We start from the raw sequence: 17,924 nt of genomic DNA on the forward strand, positions 1-17,924 counted from the left end.
ACACACCATATACACAACATTATTAGGAGTAAGAGTAGGTTTAGAGTAGTTTTCTCTTAGGAATTTTCTCTTAAGTTTTACTTAGGATTTATAGTAGAATTACTCAGTTTACCTTTTTTATCTTGGATTTTAGCTTGCTTCCATTGTAAGTAGCATTTAATTGTCTCTTTAATTATACTACATTAGTCTTACTTTCTTAAAATAGAAGTTATTTTGTTAGTTTGTCTACTTTTGATTTCTTGAGTCTCTTGTTGATGAATTTGATATTTTATGATTTATATATGTTTGACTAAGTTGCTATTGTTGATTTTCTTCATAGATTGGTTATAGTTTTCATTATCTTTTGCAATTTGCTATGTTTTGCTTTTGTGCCCACCAAGTATTTGTCAAAATGCCAATTACGGATATTGAGTAGATTTTCATTCTTTGGCTTGGGAAATAAGTGCCTAGGATACTAGAGTCATAACGTCTGACATTTTACGATGATTTTGGGTTGTCAGTTGCTCTTGTTTCTACTAATGTTAGCTTTTTACTAAGTTAATTTGTAAGTTAGCTAGGATTTGTGGATTAAGGCCAATTATGCTCCCTTGACTTATCCTCGATGTTAAGGTTGATGAAGTGAGATTAACTCATTGTAATTTCCATAGTTGGGGTTATGACAAGGATAAGTTTCCTTAACTCTCATTCCCAAGTCAAGGTCCTTTTATACATTGAATCACATTTTCACTGGTTGTTGCTTGTTGCTACATTTAAGTTCTTATTATTTCCCTGTTTTAATCATTTAATTTCTAGTTCCTTTAATTTCCATTCTATACTTCGAATACCCCCGATTTCACGACCAAAAGTGCGCGCACCCAATTGGTAGTCTAAGGGAAGACGATCCGGGATTTAAAACTCCCGTTTATTTGATTTGAATTGTGACATCTTTATTCTAAACTTTGATTGTGAAGGTTGATCGTCGGTCTAGGTTGTGCTTGCAATGAAGAAATTTTTTCCTATTGTGAAATTTTAGACCGGCATAAACCTAGACATCAACGGGATGATAGCATCGGGTGGTGGATGCGTGTGACTCACTCACTGATGAGCGGATATTTTATACGATTTTTGGCATCATTTTCATATAGTTTTTAGTATGTTTTGTTCAGTTTTTATTAAGTTTTTATAGGTTTAAGTGTTAAATTCACATTTTTGGATTCTACTATGAGTTTTTGTATTTTTTTACAATTTCAGGTATTTTTTGGCTAAAATTGAGGAGCTGGAGCAAAAGTCTGATTCAGAGACAGAGAAAGCACTGCAGATGCTGTCTGGATATGACATCCTTGCACTCGGAAGAGCTTTTCTAGAGCTATAGAAGTCTAAATGGAGCGTTCTCAATAGCTATGGAAAGCTGACTTCCGGATCTTTTCAGAAATGTATAATAGTCTATACTTTACTTCATATTAAAAGGCCCAAAACTGGCGTTCAATGCCAGCTTCCTGCCCCTTTCCAGGCATCCAGCGCCCAAAGAGCAGAGCCTAGCGTCCAAACGCCCAGAGAGGACCCCCTAGCCAGCGTTCAATGCCCTAAGAGCCTCATAGCACATAGATCTCATCAAAGCTTAGCCCAAACTGATGCACCACTATTTCATGGTATATTTTAGGTTGAATTGAATGTATTTTATCCATCATTCTCACACTTATTCATAGAATTCGCATGTATCACATTTTCCTTCCTAATTTTGTGCTATGATTGAAAACATGCTTCTTTGGCCTTAAATTTTCTAATTTTAATCCTCCTTTATCACCATTCGATACCATGATATATGTGTTAAGTGTTTTCAGATTTTATAGGGCAGGAATGGCTTAGAGGATGGAAAAGAAGCATGCAAAAGTGGAAGGAACACAAGAAATTGAAGTTTTGAGAAGCTGACAGTGATGCGTATGCATGGACCACGCCTACGCGTGACTGGTGCAGTAGACATACGACGCGCACTTGTGGCTGACACCTACGCATGACCAGTGCCGAGTTCAAGCGACACGTACGCGTGGCCAATGCGTACGCGTGACAGAGCGTCACGTGCTTCAATTACAGAAAATACTGGAAGTGATTTCTGGGCTGCTTTTGACCCAGTTTCAGGCCCGAAATCACATATTAGAGGCTGCAGAGTGAAGCTAGAGGAATCAATCATTCATTTTTCATTCATTCACACATTAGGTTTTAGATGTAGTTTTCTAGAGAGAGAGGCTCTCTCCTCTCTCTAGGTTTTAAGGTTTTTAGTTTTATTTCTTCTCCAATTCAGATCTCTACTGGTGCACGAAATTGTGATCATCAATGGCGCCATCAACATGGTACGCTCATTGAAATCTCAACTCTCTATCACAACTCCGCACAACTAACCAGCAAGTGCACTGGGTCGTCCAAGTAATAAACCTTACGCGAGTAAGGGTCGATCCCACGGAGATTGTTGGTATGAAGCAAGCTATGGTCACCTTGTAAATCTTAGTCAGGCAGACTCAAATGGGTATGGGTGATATATGAATAAAACATAAAGATAAAGATAGAGATACTTATGCAATTCATTGGTGAGAACTTCAGATAAGCGAATGGAGATGCTTGGTCCCTTCCATCTCTCTGCTTTCCTACTGTCTTCATCCAATCCTTCTTACTCCTTTCCATGGCAAGCTTATGCAAGGGTTTCACCGTTGTCAGTGGCTACCTCCCATCCTCTCAGTGGAAATGTTCAACGCACCCTGTCACGGCACGGCTATCCATCTGTCGGTTCTCAATCAGGCCGGAATAGAATACAGTGATTCTTTTATGTCTATCACTAACGCCCCGCCCTCAGGAGTTTGAAGCACGTCACAGTCATTCAATCATTGAATCCTACTCAGAATACCACAGACAAGGTTAGACCTTCCGGATTCTCTTGAATGCCGCCATCAGTTCTTGCCTATACCACGAAGACTCTGATCTCACGGAATGGCTGGCTCGTTTGTCAGACGAGCGCTCGGTTGTCAGGCGATCAACCATGCATCGTGTATCAGGAATCCAAGAGATAAACATTAGAGCCTTGTTTGCTTGTAGAACAGAAGTGGTTGTCAATCACTTGTTCATAAGTGAGAATGATGATGAGTGTCACATAATCATCACATTCATCAAGTTCTTGAGTGCGAATGAATATCTTGGAATAAGAACAAGCTGAATTGAATAGAAGAACAATAGTAATTGCATTAATACTCGAGGTACAGCAGAGCTCCACACCTTAATCTATGGTGTGTAGAAACTCCACCGTTGAAAATACATAAGAACAAGGTCTAGGCATGGCCGAATGGCCAGCCTCCCAAAGTGATCAAAAGATCTAAAGATCAAACGATTCCAAAGATCAGAAGATTAAAATACAATAGTAAAAGGTCCTATATATAGAGAACTAGTAGCCTAGGGTGTACAGAGATGAGTAGATGACATAAAAATCCACTTCCGGGCCCACTTGGTGTGTGCTTGGGCTGAGCATTGAAGCATTTTCGTGTAGAGACTCTTCTTGGAGTTAAACGCCAGCTTTTATGCCAGTTTGGGCGTTTAACTCCCATTTTGGTGCCAGTTTCGGCGTTTAACGCTGGGAATTCTGAAGGTGACTTTGAACGCCGGTTTGGGCCATCAAATCTTGGGCAAAGTATGGACTATCATATATTGCTGGAAAGCCCAGGATGTCTACTTTCCAACGCCGTTGAGAGCGCGCCAATTGGTGGTTCTGTAGCTCCAGAAAATCCACTTCGAGTGCAGGGAGGTCAGAATCCAACAACATCTGTAGTCCTTTTCAGTCTCTGAATCAGATTTTTGCTCAGGTCCCTCAATTTCAGCCAGAAAATACCTGAAATCATAGAAAAACACACAAACTCATAGTAAAGTCCAGAAAAGTGAATTTTAACTAAAAACTAATAAAAATATACTAAAAAACTAACTAAATCCTACTAAAAACATTCTAAAATCAATGCCAAAAAGCGTACAAATTATCCGCTCATCACAACACCAAACTTAAATTGTTGCTTGTCCCCAAGCAACTGAAAATCAAATAAGATAAAAAGAAGAGAATATGCAATGAATTCCAAAAACATCTATGAAGATCAGTATTAATTAAATGAGCGGGGCTTTTAGCTTTTTGCCTCTGAATAGTTTTGGCATCTCACTCTATCCTTTGAAATTCAGAATGATTGGCTTCTTTAGGAACTCAGAATCCAGATAGTGTTATTGATTCTCCTAGTTAAGTATGATGATTCTTGAACACAGCTACTTTATGAGTCTTGGCCGTGGCCCAAAGCACTCTGTCTTCCAGTATTACCACCGGATACATACATGCCACAGACACATAATTGGGTGAACCTTTTCAAATTGTGACTCAGCTTTGCTAGAGTCCCCAATTAGAGGTGTCCAGGGTTCTTAAGCACACTCTTTTTGCCTTGGATCACAACTTTATTTCTTTCTTTTTTCTTTTTTCTTTTTTTTTTCGTTTTTCATTTTTTTTTTCGTTTTTCTCCTTCTCTCTCTTTTTTTTTTGTATTCACTGCTTTTTCTTGCTTCAAGAATCATTTTTATGATTTTTCAGATCCTCAGTAACATGTCTCCTTTTTCATCATTCTTTCAAGAGCCAACATTCATGAACCACAAATTCAAAAGACATATGCACTGTTTAAGCATACATTCAGAAAACAAAAATGTTGCCACCACATCAAAATAATTAATCTGTTATAAAATTCAAAATTCATGCAATTCTTCTCTTTTTCAATTAAGAACATTGTTTATTTAAGAAAGGTGATGGATTCATAGGACATTCATAACTTTAAGGCATAGACACTAAGACACTAATGATCATAAGACACAAACATGGACAAACATAAGCATGAAAATTTCGAAAAATAGAAGAATAAAGAACAAGAAAATTAAAGAACGGGTCCACCTTAGTGATGGCGGCTTGTTCTTCCTCTTGAAGGTCTTATGGAGTGCTTGAGCTCCTCAATATCTCTTCCTTGTCTTTGTTGCTCCTCTCTCATGATTCTTTGATCTTCTCTAATTTCATGGAGGAGGATGGAATGTTCTTGGTGCTCCACCCTTAGTTGTCCCATGTTGGAACTCAATTCTCCTAGGGAGGTGTTAATTTGCTCCCAATAGTCTTGTGGAGGAAAGTGCATCCCTTGAGGCATCTCAGGGATCTCATGATGAGAGGGGTCTCTTGTTTGCTCCATCCTTTTCTTAGTGATGGGCTTGTCCTCATCAATGAGGATGTCTCCTTCTATGTCAACTCCTACTGAATAACAGAGGTGACAAATGAGATGAGGAAAGGCTAACCTTGCCAAGGTAGAGGACTTGTCCGCCACCTTATAGAGTTCTTGGGCTATAACCTCATGAACTTCTACTTATTCTCCAATCATGATGCTATGAATCATGATGGCCCGGTCTAGAGTAACTTCGGACCGGTTGCTAGTGGGAATGATTGAGCGTTGGATAAATTCCAACCATCCTCTAGCTACGGGTTTGAGGTCATGCCTTCTTAATTGAACCGGCTTTCCTCTTGAATCTCTCTTCCATTGGGCGCCCTCTTCACATATGACTGTGAGGACTTGGTCTAACCTTTGATCAAAGTTGACCCTTCTAGTGTAAGGATGTTCATCTCCTTGCATCATAGGCAAGTTGAATGCCAACCTTACATTTTCCGGACTAAAATCCAAGTATTTCCCCCGAACCATAGTAAGCCAATTTCTTGGATCTGGGTTCACACTTTGATCATGGTTCTTGGTGATCCATGCATTGGCATAGAACTCTTGAACCATTAAGATTCCGACTTGTTGAATGGGGTTGGCAAGAACTTCCCAACCTTATCTTCGGATCTCATGTCGGATCTCCGGATATTCACTCTTTTTGAGTGAAAAAGGGACCTCGGGGATCACCTTCTTCAAGGCCACAACTTCATAGAAGTGGTCTTGATGCACCCTTGAGATGAATCTCTCCATCTCCCATGACTCGGAGGTGGAAGCTTTTGCCTTCCCTTTCCCCTTTCTAGAGGTTTCTCCGGCCTTGGATGCCATAAATGGTTATGGAAAAACAAAAAGCAATGCTTTTACCACACCAAACTTAAAAGGTTTGCTCGTCCTCAAGCAAAAGAAGAAAGAAGAGAGTAGAAGAAGAAGAAAATGGAGGAGATGGAGGAGGTTGAGTGGTTCGGCCAAAAGGGGGAAGAAGTAGTGTTTAGGGTGTGTGAAAATGAAGGAGTGAAGAAGGGTTTATATAGGAGAGGGGGGCTCATGGTTCGGTCATGTATGGGTGGGTTTGGGAGGGAAAGTGGTTTGAATTTGAAGGGTGAGGTAGGTGGGGTTTTATGAAGGATGGATGTGAGTGGTGAAGAGAAGATGGGATTTGATAGGTGAAGGGTTTTTGGAGAAGAGGTATTGAGGTGATTGGTGAATGGGTGAAGAAGAAAGAGGGTGGTGGGGTTGGTGGGGATCCTGTGGGGTCCACAGATCCTGAGGTGTCAAGGAAAAGTCATCCCTGCACCAACTGGTATGCAAAAATGCGTTTTGAGCCAATTCTGGCGTTAAACGCCGGGCTGGTGCCCATTTCTGGCGTTTAACGCCAGGTTCTTGCCCTTTCCTGGCGTTTAACGCCAGTCTGGTGCCCCTTTCTGGCGTTAAACGCCCAGAATGGTGCCAGACTGGGCGTTAAACGCCCATCTGCTAGCCTTACTGGCGTTTAAACGCCAGTAGGTTCTTCCTCCATGGTGTGCTATTTTTCTTCCTGTTTTTCATTCTGTTTTTGCTTTTTCAATTGATTTTGTGACTTCTCATGATCATCAACCTACAGAAAACATAAAATAACAAAGGAAAATAGATAAAATATGACATTGGGTTGCCTCCCAACAAGCACTTCTTTAATGTCAGTAGCTTGACAGAGGGCTCTCATGGAGCCTCACAAATGCTCAGAGCAATGTTGGAACCTCCCAACACCAAACTTAGAGTTTGAATGTGGGGGTTCAACACCAAACTTAGAATTTGGTTGTGGCCTCCCAACACCAAACTTAGAGTTTGACTGTGGGGGCTCTGTTTGACTCTGATTTGAGAGAAGCTCTTCATGCTTCCTCTCCATGGTGACAGAGGGATATCCTTGAGCCTTAAACACAAAGGACTCTTCATTCACTTGAATGATCAGTTCACCTCCATCAACATCAATCACAGCCTTAGCTGTGGCTAGGAAGGGTCTGCCAAGGATGATGGATTCATCCATGCATTTCCCAGTCTCTAGGACTATGAAATCAGTAGGGATGTAATGGTCTTCAATTTTCACCAGAACATCCTCTACAAGTCCATAAGCTTGCTTCTTTGAATTGTTTGCCATCTCTAGTGAGATTCTTGCAGCTTGTACCTCAGAGATCCCTAGCTTCTCCATTACAGAGAGAGGCATGAGGTTTACACTTGACCCTAAGTCACACAGAGCCTTCTTGAAGGTCATGGTGCCTATGGTACAAGGTATTTAAAACTTCCCAGGATCTTGTCTCTTTTGAGGTAATTTCTGCCTAGACAAGTCATCCAGTTCTTTGGTGAGCAAAGGAGGTTTGTTCTCCCAAGTCTCATTTCCAAATAACTTGTCATTTAGCTTCATGATTGCTCCAAGGTATTTAACAACTTGCTCTTCAGTGACATACTCATCCTCTTCATAGGAAGAATACTCATCAAAGCTCACGAAAGGCAGAAGTAAGTCCAATGGAATCTCTATGGTCTCATTTTGAGCCTCAAATTCCCATGGTTCCTCATTGGGGAACTCAGTGGAGGTCAGTGCACGCCCATTGAGGTCTTCCTCAGTGGCGTTCACTTCCTCTCCTTCCTCTCCAAATTCGGCCATGTTGATGGCCTTGCACTCTCCTTTTGGATTTTCTTCTATATTGCTTGGAAGAGTACTAGGAGGGAGTTCAGTAACTTTCTTACTCAGCTGACCCACTTGTGCCTCCAAGTTTCTAATGGAGGATCTTGTTTCAGTCATGAAACTTTGAGTGGTTTTGATTAGATCAGAGACCATGGTTGCTAAGTCAGAGGTGTTCTGCTTAGAACTCTCTGTCTGTTGCTGAGAAGATGATGGAAAAGGCTTGCCATTGCTAAACCTGTTTCTTCCACAATTATTGTTATTGAAACCTTGTTGAGGTCTCTCTTGATTCTTCCATGAGAAATTTGGATGATTTCTCCATGAAGAATTATAGGTGTTTCCATAGTGTTCTCCTATGTAATTCACCTCTTCCATTGAAGGGTTCTCAGGATCATAAGCTTCTTCTTCAGATGAAGCATCCTTAGTACTGCTTGGTGCATTTTGCATTCCAGACAGACTTTGAGAAATCAAATTGACTTGTTGAGTCAATATCTTGTTCTGAGCCAGAATGGCATTCAGAGTATCAATCTCAAGAACTCCTTTCTTCTGATTTGTCCCATTGTTCACAGGATTCCTTTCAGAAGTGTACATGAATTGGTTATTTGCAACCATTTCAATTAGTTCTTGAGCTTCTGTAGGCGTCTTCTTCAGATGAAGAGATCCTCTAGCAGAGCTATCCAAAGACATCTTGGATAGTTCAGAGAGACCATCATAGAAAATACCTATGATGCTCCATTCAGAAAGCATGTTAGAAGGACATTTTCTGATCAACTGTTTGTATCTTTCCCAGGCTTCATAGAGGGATTCTCCATCCTTCTGTCTGAAGGTTTGGACTTCCACTCTAAGCTTACTCAATTTTTGAGGTGGAAAGAACTTTGCCAAGAAGGCATTGACTAGCTTTTCCCATGAGTCCAGGCTTTCTTTAGGTTGTGAGTCCAACCATGTCCTAGCTCTGTCTCTTACAGCAAAAGGGAATAGCATAAGTCTGTAGACCTCAGGGTCAACCCCATTACTCTTGACAGTGTCACAGATTTGCAAGAATTCAGCTAAGAACTGATGAGGATCTTCCAATGGAAGTCCATGGAACTTGCAATTCTGTTGCATTAGAGAAACTAATTGAGGCTTAAGCTCAAAGTTGTTTGCTCCAATGGCAGGGATTGAGATGCTTCTCCCATAGAAGTCAGGAGTAGGTGCAGTAAAGTCACCCAGCACCTTCCTTGCATTGTTTGCATTGTTGTTGTTTTCGGCTGCCATGTCTTCTTTTTTGAAGATTTCTGTTAGGTCCTCTACAGAGAGTTGTGCCTTAGCTTCTCTTAGCTTTCGCTTCAAGGTCCTTTCAGGTTCAGGGTCAGCTTCAACAAGAATGCTTTTGTCCTTGTTCCTGCTCATATGAAAGAGAAGAGAACAAGAAAATGTGGAATCCTCTATGTCACAGTATAGAGATTCCTTGAGGTGTCAGAGAAGAAGAAAATTAGAAGGAAGGGGTAGAAGAATTCGAACTTAATCAGATAGAGTTCGAATTGTGCATTGAGAAGGAGTGGTACTCCATAAATAGAAGGATGTGAGAAGAGAGGAAGAAATTTTCGAAAATTAAGTGAAAGATTTTGAAAACATTTTAAAAAAACTTTAATTGATTTTCGAAAACCAGGAGTGGGAAATAAATCAAGTAATTTTTGAAAAAGATTTTGAAATTAGAATTTAAAAAGATATGATTGAAAATTATTTTGAAAAAGATGTGATTAAGAAGATTTGATTGAAAAGTTATGCTTTTAAAAAGATATGATTGAAATGATATGATTTGAAAACAATTTTAAAAGGATTTGATTTTAAAAATTAATGACTTGCCTAACAAGAAAAGATATGATTCAAACATTAAACCTTCCTCAACGGAAAAGGCAACATACTTGAATTGTTCAATCAAATCATTAATTGTTAGCAAGTATCTTTGAAAAAGGAAAGAAATTGATTTTGAAAAAGATTTGATTGAAAAGATATGATTTGAAAAAGATTTGATTTTGAAAAACTTTGAAAACTTGAAAAAAAATTGATTTGAAAACAAAATCCTCCCTCTTGTGCCATCCTGGCGTTAAACGCCCAGAATGGTGCACATTCTGGCGTTTAACGCCCAATGCACTACCTTTTTGGGCGTTAAACGCCCAACCAGGCACCCTGGCTGGCGTTTAAACGCCAGTCTGTCCTTCTTCACTGGGCGTTTTGAACGCCCAGCTTTTTCTGTGTAATTCCTCTGCTGCATGTTCTGAATCTTCAGTTCCCTGTACTATTGACTCGAAAATAGAACCAAGATCAAATAAACAATGCATGCAAGACACCAAACTTAAAATTAGACACTAGACTCAAACAAGAAACATAAAATATTTTTGGTTTTTATGATTGAAACATTTTTTTTTTTTTGGATTTTTCGAAAATTATATGGAAATAGAAACTAAAGGTTTCAGAATTCTTAAATTGGATTCCAGGAATCATTGCAATGCTAGTCTAAGACTCCGGTCCAGGAATTAGACATGGCTTCACAGCCAGCCAAGCTTTCAAAGAAAGCTTCGGTCCAAAACACTAGACATGGCCAATGGCCAGCCAAGCCTTAGCAGATCATTGCTCCAATAGCAAGATTGATAGAAATCATCAAGCTCTTGTGATGATCAGTTGAAACCTCGGTCCAATAATATTAGACATGGCTTCACAGCCAGCCAGACTTCAACAGATCATCATGAAACTCTAGAATTCATTCTTAAGAACTCTGAAGAAAAATACCTAATCTAAGTAACAAGATGAACCGTCAGTTGTCCATACACGAAACAATCCCTGGCAACGGCGCCAAAAACTTGGTGCACGAAATTGTGATCATCAATGGCGCCATCAACATGGTACGCTCATTGCAATCTCAACTCTCTATCACAACTCCGCACAACTAACCAGCAAGTGCACTGGGTCGTCCAAGTAATAAACCTTACGTGAGTAAGGGTCGATCCCACGGAGATTGTTGGTATGAAGCAAGCTATGGTCACCTTGTAAATCTTAGTCAGGCAGACTCAAATGGGTATGGGTGATATATGAATAAAACATAAAGATAAAGATAGAGATACTTATGCAATTCATTGGTGAGAACTTCAGATAAGCGAATGGAGATGCTTGGTCCCTTCCGTCTCTCTGCTTTCCTACTGTCTTCATCCAATACTTCTTACTCCTTTCCATGGCAAGCTTATGCAAGGGTTTCACCGTTGTCAGTGGCTACCTCCCATCCTCTCAGTGGAAATGTTCAACGCACCCTGTCACGGCACGGCTATCCATCTGTCGGTTCTCAATCAGGCCGGAATAGAATCCAGTGATTCTTTTGCGTCTGTCACTAACGCCCCGCCCTCAGGAGTTTGAAGCACGTCACAGTCATTCAATCATTGAATCCTACTCAGAATACCACAGACAAGGTTAGACCTTCCGGATTCTCTTGAATGCCGCCATCAGTTCTTGCCTATACCACGAAAACTCTGATCTCACAGAATGGCTGGCTCGTTTGTCAGACGAGCGCTCGGTTGTCAGGCGATCAACCATGCATCGTGTATCAGGAATCCAAGAGATAAACATTAGAGCCTTGTTTGCTTGTAGAACAGAAGTGGTTGTCAATCACTTGTTCATAAGTGAGAATGATGATGAGTGTCACATAATCATCACATTCATCAAGTTCTTGAGTGCGAATGAATATCTTGGAATAAGAACAAGCTGAATTGAATAGAAGAACAATAGTAATTGCATTAATACTCGAGGTACAGCAGAGCTCCACACCTTAATCTATGGTGTGTAGAAACTCCACCGTTGAAAATACATAAGAACAAGGTCTAGGCATGGCCGAATGGCCAGCCTCCCAAAGTGATCAAAAGATCTAAAGATCAAACGATTCCAAAGATCAGAAGATTAAAATACAATAGTAAAAGGTCCTATATAGAGAGAACTAGTAGCCTAGGGTGTACAGAGATGAGTAGATGACATAAAAATCCACTTCCGGGCCCACTTGGTGTGTGCTTGGGCTGAGCATTGAAGCATTTTCGTGTAGAGACTCTTCTTGGAGTTAAACGCCAGCTTTTATGCCAGTTTGGGCGTTTAATTCCCATTTTGGTGCCAGTTCCGGCGTTTAACGCTGGGAATTCTGAAGGTGACTTTGAACGCCGGTTTGGGCCATCAAATCTTGGGCAAAGTATAGACTATCATATATTGCTGGAAAGCCCAGGATGTCTACTTTCCAACGCCGTTGAGAGCGCGCCAATTGGGCTTCTGTAGCTCCAGAAAATCCACTTCGAGTGCAGGGAGGTCAGAATCCAACAGCATCTGCAGTCCTTTTCAGTCTCTGAATCAGATTTTTGCTCAGGTCCCTCAATTTCAGCCAGAAAATACCTGAAATCACAGAAAAGCACACAAACTCATAGTAAAGTCCAGAAAAGTGAATTTTAACTAAAAACTAATAAAAATATACTAAAAACTAACTAAATCCTACTAAAAACATACTAAAAACAATGCCAAAAAGCGTACAAATTATCCGCTCATCATCTACCTTACTTTAATTTAGTTTTCTCTTACTTTTATTTGTTTAAGCACTTTAGTTCATCTTTTTCTCTTGTTAATTTCCCTTTTTCGCCATTTTTATGTTTATGAGCTCTTATTATGTTAGATTTCTTTTAATGCAATTTAAGTTTTCCATGTTTATTGTTACCCTCTTTAATTGTTAGTCATTGATGCTTGCAATTGGTTGTTTAGATTTAATGTTCCTTGTTAATTTTCTATGTTCTTATTTTATGCCTTCCAAGTGTTTGGTAAAATGCTTGGTTGGATTTTAAAATAGATGTTTATGTTCTTAACTTGCATTGATCAATAAGAGACTCTTGCGTTATCAAAAGTCTTTTGTTGATTAGTAACTAAAGATTGCCGGTTAGCTTGAACTTCACAAAAGCTAGTCTCTCACTATGAGTCGACTAGGACTTGTGATCTCAAGTTGGTTGTATGCACTTGACCTTCCTCCATTGGTTAGAGGTTAATTAAGTGAAGGCAATTCACATTTACCATCACAATTGACAATGATAATAAGGATAGGACTTCTAATCCTCTTTCCTTTCTATGAGCTTTCGTAGTTATTACTTTATTTTCTTGCCATTTTTACTTTCTTGTTTCTCATTACAAAACCCAAAAATATACTTTCCCATAACCAATAATAACCATACTTCCCTGCAATTTCTTGAGAGACGACCCGAGGTTTGAATACTTCGGTTAATTTTATTGGGTTTGCTTAAGTGACAAACAATTTAAATATTGATTGAGGTCTAATTATCGGTTCAGAACTATACTTGCAACGCGACATTTTTGTGAAAATCTTTATCAACATTTTTTCTCCGTTACAAACACTCACCAAGTGAGCCCTAGAAGTGAATTTTAGCACTAAAAATACTATTTTACCCTTACTAGTCATCTGTTTAGTATTTAAGACTTATTTTACATCTCTCTAAGGAGAGATGCCCATAATTCACCATTATTTTGAGTTTTACTTTGTATTTTACATCAGTATAAGTTTCTAAACCTCCTAGGTTGAGGGTAGGAGCCCTGTTGAGTCGTATGAATTAATAAAACTATTACTGTTTCTTTTTTATCCGTGTGTGATTAATTCTAAGATGTATATTTGTACTTCAACATGGTGAATACGATGATCAGTGACAATTAGCTCTATTCATCATACTAAGACAAACGTGCCTGACAAACACCCGCGTCTACTTGGGTTCGTGTGAATACTTCAGTGGAAAGCACTACCCGCCAGCTTGAATCAAACATCTTTCAGATGGCTAATCTACAACTTCATTGGGGACTTCTCAAGACACCTGTTCAGTCGATTTACGGGGAGATTAGGGTCTCTGTGGTATAGGCTAGAACCCAAAGATGCAGCATTCTTTGATCCAGAAGATCTGACATTTTCTGTGGCATTGTGAGTAGGATCATTAAGGAGAATGGAATGTATGCGCTTCACCCTCAAGTAGAGATGGATCCACACTAACCCTGGGGTTCAAATCTAGAGGAACATTGACGACCTCTCAATAAAGGTGTTAATCACATACAGCCTGCTGATGCCAAGGCATCTTAGGCTAGTTTCACTAGCATTTTTCTGTTAGTTTTAGTTGTCTTATGCATTTTCTTGAGCTTAAAGTAACCAAGAATGGTTAAATGAACAACAAAGCAATGAACCATCCAAACAGTATGATTTTGATGCAAATTCCATGAGTTTTTAGTTATATTACTTGAATGCTATGAATGGATGATTTCTCATGAAATTTTGCAAGACTTTGATGCAATTGTTTGGATGATTTCAGGGAAGAAGAGGCTAGGCAAGGAAGCAACAAAATCAATAAAAGAAGCTTGAATATCATATGTGGAGTTTAAGCTCCAGTTTAAGCTTAAACTGGAGCTTAAACGCCAGAATCATGAGAAAGGAGGAAATGCTGTAACTGGCGTTTAACCTCCAGTTTAACCTTAAACTGGAAGTTAAACGCCAGAATGAGAAAGGCACTAAGAAGCATTTCCACGTTTAACCTCCAGTTTAACCTTAAACTGGAGGTTAAACGCCAGAATGAGAATTGAACTAAAGGAGCATTTCCACGTTTAACCTCCAGTTTAACCTTAAACTGGAGGTTAAACGTGTTCGACACTTTTTCTCACCAAGGAGCAATTCCACGTTTAACCTCCAGTTTAACCTTAAACTGGAGGTTAAACGCCAGAAGCAAGAGAGGCACCAGAAGCATTTCCACGTTTAACCTCCAGTTTAACCTTAAACTGGAGGTTAAACGTGTTCGACTATTTCTCTCCTCCAGGGTTGCTTTCTCATTTTCCACGTTTAACCTCCAGTTTAACCTTAAACTGGAGGTTAAACGTGTTCGACCCAATTGCTCCTCCAGGGTTGTTTTCTTTATTTCCACGTTTAAGCTTCAGTTTAACCTTAAACTGAAGCTTAAACGTGTTCGACATTTTACACTCCTGGGTTGCGTTCTTCCAATTCCACGTTTAAGTTTCAGTTTAACCTTAAACTGAAACTTAAACTTCAACTTAAACGCCACCTTTTGAAAGGGTTTCTGGGCCAAATATATTGAAGTTTAAGTTAGCATTTGAGCACAAATATTAACTTAAACGTATTATGGTATGAAACCCAATTGAATATCATGGTTTATGGGATTGGGCCGGAAGAATTGATGAGTCTGGAACTTCAATTTGTTGAGTCTTGTGTCATTACTTGTTTATCACTAAATTTGCTCAATGAATGTTACAGAATTGGATCACAGCCTCATCAGGATTATGGATCATAAACCCAAAGCAAAAGGAAATCAAGAAAAAGCCTCAAAGCCCAAGAAACTCAACAGAAGCTCAATTTAGAAAGTGTATAAATAGGATAGAATTGAAGTTAGTAAGAACCTTTGGACATTTTTTGGAACTTTGGATCATTTTGCTATTTTTCATACTTTGTAATTGAATTCAGAGCTATGACTCACTAAACCCCTTTCATTGGGTTAGGGAGCTCTATTGTAATTCAATGAATCAATAATAGTTTTTATCTTCTTCTTCAATCTTTTCTCTTGAATTTGTTAGAAAGCTTTTCGATCTAATTCCATTGGGTAGTTGTCTTGGGAAAGAAACTACCCATAATTGGAATCCTTCGGAACCTTGGGAAAGGAATGATGGATTCATGCTAGAGAAGCTTTCTCACAGTGAATTGGATTGGGGTTTGGATGGATATTGTGACATGTAATCCTACCAAATTGTGGTTCATGAAACTGTGTGGTATAATCAGTGATCGAGCATCATCTCTTCTTATGAACATTTAAACCAAGGGATTGGGAATTTGTTTGTTTTTAGAGAGAATTGGTGAGCCAAGGAATTGGGATCCAATCATATAAGATTGCCAAGCAAGATTCAATGAATGCATTGGTTGAGGAAGAGATGAAAATGTTTTGATTCGGAGATTTCAATATCTCCTAACACCCAATGAACTCCCATTTCTGATCTACACTTTCTATTTACCTTCTGCAATTTCAATTCATGCAATCACCCCCAATTCCCTTTTAATTTCAGCAATTTACTTTCTCGCACCTTAATTCTCGCAATTTAAGTTTATGCAATTTCAATTCCTTGCAATTTACGTTTCCTGCCACATTTACTTTATGCAATTCACATCCAAAAGTTGATCCCGCTCAACTAAACAAACTTCTAATTCGAATTGCTCATTCAACCAATCCTTGTGGGATTCGACCTCACTCTATTGTGAGTTTTTACTTGACGATAACCGGTGCACTTGCCGGAAGGAATTTTGCCGTTCGTGCAATTTCCTAAAATTGTAGCATAACAAGTTTATGCGACATCACCTGCCATTGAAGAAATCACTCATAAGCATAGAAGACAGTAATACTAGAGTTAATTCAGAAAGACAAAGCAACTCTAATCTTCAACTATATTCATATTACTGATTCCAATTTACAATGTATTAGCACCCTATTATATTAGACCTTTTTTATTCTATCAATCCAACAACCTTCTTATTCGCCTGACTACGACCTGCAAGATAACCATAGCTTGCTTCAGACCAACAATCCTCGTGGGATCGACCCTGACTCCCTCAGGTATTACTTGAACAACCTAGTGTATTTGCTGGTACAGCTGTACGAAAGTGTGGGGATTTGTGCACCAAGTTTTTTGCATCATTGCCGGGGATTGTTCGAGTTTGGACAAACTGACAGATTGTGTAACAACCCTAATTTTTGAAAATCAAATAATTAGATATTTACGATTTATTGATAATTTTATTTTAAGAAAATTATTTTGCTAAAGCTAATTAAATAGAGTTTCATGATAATTGGAGTTTAAATTAATTATAATTTTTATATAATCTTTATTTCATATTTGATATAATTGAAATTATAATTTTAGTAATTGAGAAATAAAAAAGAATTGTATAATTTAATTTAAATAAATTCTACTTTGAATGAATTATGTTATTAATTTGAACTCTTAGGAATTAATTTACTAGAAATGATTAGATTAATTTTTGTAAATACTTTATGTTTTAAGTCAATTAATATTTATGTACAATTTTTATTATAATTAGTTATTTTATAAATTGAAATTAATGTTCCGGTGATAGAAAAATAATGAAAAGTTATATAATTTACTTTGAATGATTAATAGAGTTTAAAATATATTTTATAAAAATGTGATTAATATGTTTATTTTATATTTTAAATTAGAAATAATTGATTGAACTTAGTAATATGATGATAAATAATGTTCCTAAATATTTTTAATAGAGTATATTTGATTTTAAAATTATTCTACCCTCCAATTTTATCAAAATATCTATTCATATCTATCCAAATTCTTTTATAAAATCCCTAATTTCTAACCCTGATTTCCAAATTAAATCAGAAATCCTAATTCCCAAATTGAAAACCCTAATCCTTCCTAAACCTAGCCGCAGCCCTTTCCCCCAAATCAGGCAGCAGCCTCATCCTCCCTCAGCCTAGCAACACACACAAAATAGCGGAGGACTTCTGAGAGAGCTAAGGGAAAGAGAAGGAGCTTCACCGTGCCGTCATCCAACCAGTCGCGTCTGTTGCCTCACCGCTGCCTCCTTCATCGCGCGCTACTACCGGCCTGGAACCGCCGCCACCGCTTCTTGCTGTCACAACCTAACCATGTCACCGCCAACCCGTGACGCTACCTCCAGAACCGCGCGAAGGACAGAGAAAGGAGAAAGAGAGAGTTTGCGTCGGAGGAGAGATGGAGCTCGTGCCTCATCGCCGTCACCCATGGAGCCACGAGCTGCGCTGGTCGCCACCGCGTTGCGTCGGAGAGGAAGCCTGAAACTGAGCGCCGCCAGGAGAGAGGAAGATGCAGGCTGAAGGAGCTGCATCCAGTTGCCGCCGTCGTGCCACTGACCGCTGTCGTTCCATCGTCGCTGTCAAAGGGGTTCTGCAGCAACTAAGGTTGAAGAATATAAAGCCAAGATGCCTTAT

The 17,924-nt window shown here is 39.0% G+C and overlaps 1 non-coding gene across 1 annotated transcript; it reads left to right on the forward strand.

Annotated features, from left to right (window-relative positions):
- The first annotated feature begins 8,622 nt into the window (after nucleotides 1–8,622).
- LOC130978850 (small nucleolar RNA R71) lies at nucleotides 8,623–8,730 on the forward strand. Its single transcript, XR_009086461.1, has one exon. It is a non-coding gene; the product is annotated as a small nucleolar RNA R71 (small nucleolar RNA).
- The last annotated feature ends 9,194 nt before the right edge of the window (nucleotides 8,731–17,924 follow it).

This window comes from Arachis stenosperma, chromosome 4 (genome assembly GCF_014773155.1).
Source record: "Arachis stenosperma cultivar V10309 chromosome 4, arast.V10309.gnm1.PFL2, whole genome shotgun sequence".
Lineage (NCBI taxonomy): Eukaryota > Viridiplantae > Streptophyta > Magnoliopsida > Fabales > Fabaceae > Arachis > Arachis stenosperma.